This window comes from Asparagus officinalis, chromosome 3 (assembly GCF_001876935.1).
Source record: "Asparagus officinalis chromosome 3, Aspof.V1, whole genome shotgun sequence".
In the NCBI taxonomy this organism is placed as follows: Eukaryota; Viridiplantae; Streptophyta; class Magnoliopsida; order Asparagales; family Asparagaceae; genus Asparagus; species Asparagus officinalis.
The window spans coordinates 101,831,226-101,837,747 of NC_033796.1; positions in this window are offsets into that span (position 1 = coordinate 101,831,226).

Sequence of the window (6,522 nt, forward strand, 5' to 3'; positions counted from 1 at the left end):
TGGCTGCTTGACGTCGGTCGACTGATGGGAGCTATCCGGTTCACCGATGCCAAGCAATCGGTCGACCGACGAGCTTCTGGTTTTCCAACAGGGTTCATTTACGGGTCGTTTTTGGATTTATTTCAGGCCCAGTTTTATACCTTAGTATATATACTCGTTGTAAACCTCTTTTAATTATATTTCACATGATATAATCAGCAGCCACCTTCCTTCTCAAACCCTAACCTTAGATTTTCAGTTTCTGAGAGTTTCCTGAGGCGTTCGTCGAGAGGAAGGTGGGACTTGCGATCGTGGTCGAAGGGGGATCTGCTCACGCGTGTTTGGGAATTGCAGCATGTTGTTTGAGGCAAGATCGTCTTCCTCCAACCTTTCCCTTAGTAAAGATCATGATTTTATTAATTCTTTTGGTTAATCTAATGTTAAAGTTTAATCCGATGTTTTAGAAACTTAGTTTATGAAGTTTACTCTTTAAACCAATATAAGATCTGTAGATTTTAACCGTTGTTTTATTAGTTTGAGGATCATGATCATTAGGGCTATATCTTAATTCATTTTAATTTTTTAATCCATGTTTTAATATGGTTTAAAACCCTAGTTTAAGCCTTTCAAACGAGATTTTTTTTTTTTTTGCTAATTAAGATGTTTAAACCCTAATTATGTGATAGCTAGGTGATGTTTGTTAGACCCTAGAGGGGGGGGTGATTAGGGTCTTATGCTAATCTAATCTGATTTTATGCTAATTAAAACTAATTCAAATATTATTCTTGCAAGATAGATATACAATATAATATGAGCAAGAATATACAATATGATCAAAGAGATATATCCTAGCAAAGAGGTATATGATGAAATATATGTAAGGATATATAAACTAATGCAAGGGTGAAATAAACATAAACTAGATAGTGGGTTAAATAAACAAAGAGCAATACACAATGACGATATAAGATATGAACATGAAAATAAGTACGCCAATGCAATCTTAAACAAATGATATGTTCACGGAGTTCGGTCCCCATGACCTACGTCTACGCTCCTCACCTCGAGGAGATATTCACTATCACAACCGGGTTTTCTACGTTTACCCGAATAAAGTTTACACCTCACAATGTCGGTTTTCAACGCTCATTGATCAACGTTCACACCTCACACTCTCACTTGGTTTTCTAGCTCACCGAAAACTTTACAACAACACACTCGGTTTTCTAGCTCACTGAAAACCTTACAATCTCACAATATAACAAATGATTTGTTCTCTACAATAGATAAGAACTCAATGTAGGCTCACACTCAATGTTACAACTCTCACCATCCCAAATATACTATGTATGAAAATACAATAAGCTCAAGTGGGTGTGTGTAAACAATGAGTAAAATCAAATCAACAAAACTCAATTAAAATCTAGCTTATGGGAATTTATGAATAAAACAATAAATAGCTAGAAATAGAGTTTAGGAAAACTTCTCTATAGATCAAGAGGGAGAGGTAGAAGAGTTGGATGCTCAAACAATGTAGATGATCTTTCTCAAGCTCTTGTAAAATTGTTTTCACAAAACAAACACTTTAAACAAACTTAAAACAAACTTAAAACAAACTTAAACTCTTTTAAAACTTCTTTAAAACATTCTCTTAGTTATATATGAAAGATGAGAGCAAGGGGGTATATATAGCCTCCCAAAATCTCAGCCAAAAACCCAACAGAAAAGACCAAAAAGCCCTCGGACAATCTCAGCTAGAACTAGTCGTTAGAGACTGAATGACAGTTCGGCGGTCGATCATGGAAAACTCGCGGTCAACCGCGAGCAGCAAAAAGGCCAGGGTTTGACTCTGGACAACAGACGATCAACCGTGGCGGTCGACCAAGAAACTCTCTGGACTTCATCTAATCAACCGCCACGGTCGACCGCGAGCCTTTGAAAAATCGGTCGACCGGTACGGTCGACCGAAAACAGATATGACAGAAACTGAAACCTGGTTTTCTGATTTTAAAACCCTATTTAAAAATATCAAATAAATTCCAAAAAATATAAAACTTTGGAAAATTATTGTAGACATGATAATACACATGCTACAAAAACTGATTTTTAGAAAGGACCCCCTAAGTGAAAAATATCATCATTTTGTAAAATACTCCAAACCGTGAAAATGTGAACATATGAGTTTTGATATTTTAGCTTAACCATGTTTTGAAACATTACAAAATGATTATATAGACTTAATAAAAGATGTGTATGATTGTTATTAAGTCTATAAACCAAGAAAATAATATTTTCACAAAATTGCATATTTTACAAACATTTCAAAAGTAAATATGATTTCATTGAACTAAATAAAATTGATATTTGATGAAATCATATATATGCATGTAAGTATGAAAAAAAATATGTTTTCTAATTATATTCAATTGTTTCATATTAAAACTTGAAAACTATCAAACCAAAACATATATGTATATATATAACTATATATATATACAAAACCAAAACGTGTAAGTGTGTATATGATTGAGCTTAAAGTACTAACACACATAATATAACACCTAAACTAAATTACCCAAGCTTGATCTTGATCTTCAATAGCTTGACTTGGTAATGTTGCGGATGAAGCTTGAACTTGGATCTTGAACTTGAATTGCATTTCTTCAACCACTATATCCGCCAACCTCCATTTGATATGATCGTTATGGCACAATCCATCCAACCTCCAACTCGTTGTTTGTCTACAATAAATAGAAATACATAAACACTAGACAAAAAATATTAGTGGTAAATTATTTGTTAAACATCGTCAAAACAAATAGGCCAATAATGTTATCTTGTTTAGAATAATTTATAACTGTTAAATGATTATAAATCATCATGTTTATTAATCATGTTGAGAATATATGCCTTTATTTGAGAATTTTGGTTAATTAGTTTGTTAAACCCTAATTTGTATAATAATCATGTTTAAGTCAATCTCTGTTAAATAATTATAAAAGTCTAAATTTTGTTTTGCATTACATGTTAATAATATTTGTAGTTAAGTAAAGATGCAAATTTTATAAACATGTGAAAACTGTTTGTGTCATCAGGAATTGTCAAATCCTGACGAGCCAGTCGTCTGGCTAAGGGAAACCGGTCGACCGATGGGGCCTTCTTTGCGTGCACATCACGCATGTTGTCGTCGGTCGACTGATGCCCTATGGGCGGTCGACTGACACTGGTTTCCTTCTATTGTTTGAGATGATTTCTTTTGCACGTTTAATCATGAACAGGGGTTCGAGGCGCACAATGATACACGTACAACCATGGGCATACACGTATAGTGTTGTAGCACACACACGGATATTCCAAAGAGGATTGTTACAAGTATTGTTTCGATCACACTTGAGATATGAGTTGTTTAAACAATATATATATATATATATACACATATATGGATATCGTTGATGGGCACCACTCAGTACTACTTGGGATAGTGCGTCAATATACCATTAGTATAGTCCATTAAGTCAATTTGTAGGATATCTAATCTGGTAGTCCATCCCGCACGATGATGCGATGAGGTTTGTGAGCTGTATTTCTAGGATACTTATTTTGGTAGTCCGTCCTACACAGAGATACGATTAGACTAATGAGTCGTGTAGATATTTAGGATGCTAATTTGGTAATCCGTCCCGCATGATAATGTGATGAATTATAAACTTTATAAGAATTTACATTGTGGTAATTATCTGATAGCCTGAGTCTTTGGCGGATGTCATTTATGAACATGACTCATAGCTGAGTTCTATATGACCGTGATATTTTACACTTGTGAGTACACGAGATTATGTATTTATATTTATATTATCTTCCAAGGGATAGTGGGAGATATTTTTGGTCTGATATTATGGTGACTTTACTTTCCTGTATTGTTTCTTTTATTCTTAGTTGGGAATTGATAATTATCGATTCACAATTTGAGACATATGGTATATACATGAGGGTTTTCTTATTTGGATTACTTCGCTCGACGTACTACGTCTCATGTTGTGAGTTTCTAATTATTAATTCTATTTAGATTATTTATTATTAGTTTAGTATTGATATTTAGTTATCTACAATTTGAGACATATGATATACACATGAGGGTTTTCTTGTTTGGATTATTTCACTCGACGTACTACATCTCGTGTTGTGGGTTTTTAAATATTAATTCTACTTAGATACAAGGTAAATGATCTAGGTAGACTAAGCTTAATAGATAGAGCCTCCATCACATTTAGTAGCCATTCCTCTGGGTGCAAATGGAGATGATTTTGCTATAGTGCTTTGACGCTCTTGTTGTTTTCTTTTTATTGTTTTGCCTTCTTTTCAGATGGCAAATCAGAGTTTTGGAGAGCCGCAGGTTGATAGACTTTCAACATAGTCGCCGTCACTTGGTTATACTAGTTGAGACTCCACTGTAGTTTAAATGTTCACTTTCAGACATTTAGAGTTTTGTTTTATTTTGTAAAGGTGTGCACCTTAATTTATTTTTAGTTGACTTATATTGAGATACTTCACCTTTGTTTCAGACATCAGTTGTATTTCACTTTTATTCAGTTGAGACATGATTATTTATTGGATATTTCCTTCTTCATCATGTCCATTGTATTTATTACCCTTATTTTGTATGTTTTGTACATACGCTTGTTATTGATTCCACTAGAAAGATACTACTGTGATGGTGAAACGTATTGTTGTACAGTGTGGATGCATGACAAGTTTTATATCTCTGCGTTCACCTTGGACTATAGCCAAGTGTGAAAACATGGGCGTCACAACAGCATATAATTATTCAGAGCCATTGCAGAAGTAGGAGTTGGTTAGTGTGTAGACTCGAGGAGAATAGTGACATATTAGGTGGAGCTTGCAAGCAGGCACGACCGGGTGAAACACTGGGAGATAAAGATGGTGGCATTGGACTTGAAGACAATGAGCACTCATATTCCATTCAAGCCAAGTGATGGAGGAGATGAAGGCATATGGCTCGTAGTGTGGAGTAGGAGAGGTGCACCGATATGATTCGAGACGAGCGATGCAGGTGGAGTATGAGGACAGCAAGTGGGGGAATAGTACTGTCAAGTTTAGTTTTGGAGGAGAAGCATGCTTGATTAGCTTCTAATGTCAGAGGTGGCGAAGATCCCTTGATGCGCACAAGAGAGGTGGAGGTGCCACAACGAGACAGATGAAAGTGAGGTTCATAGAGGCATCCAGTTGGAGTGCAGGTGCTTCAATTTGAAGTAAGAAAGAAATAGAAAACTCTAGCAGGAGAGACAAAGTTTCAAGACGACAATGATATATCTTCTAATGAGTTTGAGAATCAAATTCAAGGTGGAGATTGTTAGGATTATGTCTGTAATTCTTTGTATAACATCATGAGAATTAGATAGGGTTAGAGAGCTATCATGATTAGGAGATTGGGTCTCATCATGATTAGGAGTTTAACTCTTATTCTAATTAGGAAGTTAGGCTAGAGATATGATTTTGGTTTTTCTATATATATTCTTCTATTGTTGGAGGAAAAACGAAGCAGATGAGAGAGAGAGCCAATATTCTTATAATCTAGACTAGCAGAGGGCGTAGCCTGATTCAAGAATATTGTGCGAAAGGCGAGGGTTTCGTAGTCTTTGTCCGTGCAAAAAATTACATCATTGGGAGAAGGTTTTCGCAGTCATTGTACATTCAAAAGATTGTAAGGAGTGGGCTTTGGAGAGAATATGAGAGTTGATTATGTATGTGAGGTTGAGAGATTGAGAGACGAGAGTTGAGTAGTTCCTCTTGTAGCTCTCCGATACATAGTAGATTTCTCGTATTGTTGCCCTGTGGACGTAGGTCGAAGTTGGTCGACCGAACCATGTAAATTTTGGTGTTATTTCTTCTTGATTATGGTTTTTTCTATTATGTTAATTGTGGCTTGGCTTCCAAGTCGCAAATCGTGGTAGGCGGGGAGACTAAAATTGCCCAACACTATTTAGGCTTAGCGTTCCTCTCCGCTTCACTAGTATTAAACTAATAGCTAAATTTTTAAATGATCCATTTTCCAGAAGCTAGCTTCCAAGTTTTTGAAACCCCTCAATTTGTTAATGGGTCAAAGATCTTGATGGCCCTTGAGTCTAATCTTTCCATTGGAACTCACTCCACTTTGATTGCAGTGGCAAATGAGTTGATGAGGACGAAGAGTGCGTTGGTGATATGAGCTTTGATAGGTCTGGGTTGAATTGCGAATAGGAGAGAATGTGAAGAGTTTGAAAAATAATGAGTAATAGAACAAGAGGACGAAGATAGAGATTGGGCAACAGGAGAGAACGAGTAGGTAGAGTATTTTCGGAACTAGCTATTAGGTTTAGTGATTTTCAATAACAATCCTAGCAGAAGGACTTATATTAACATAATATGAAGATTGGGAGGTCTAATATCAATATATGAAGATTTGGCGTCTATATAAAATTACCAAAGTTTTAAGGGACTAATATTGAAAAACCCCAACATTCAAAAGGTTTTTAAATTAGAGAA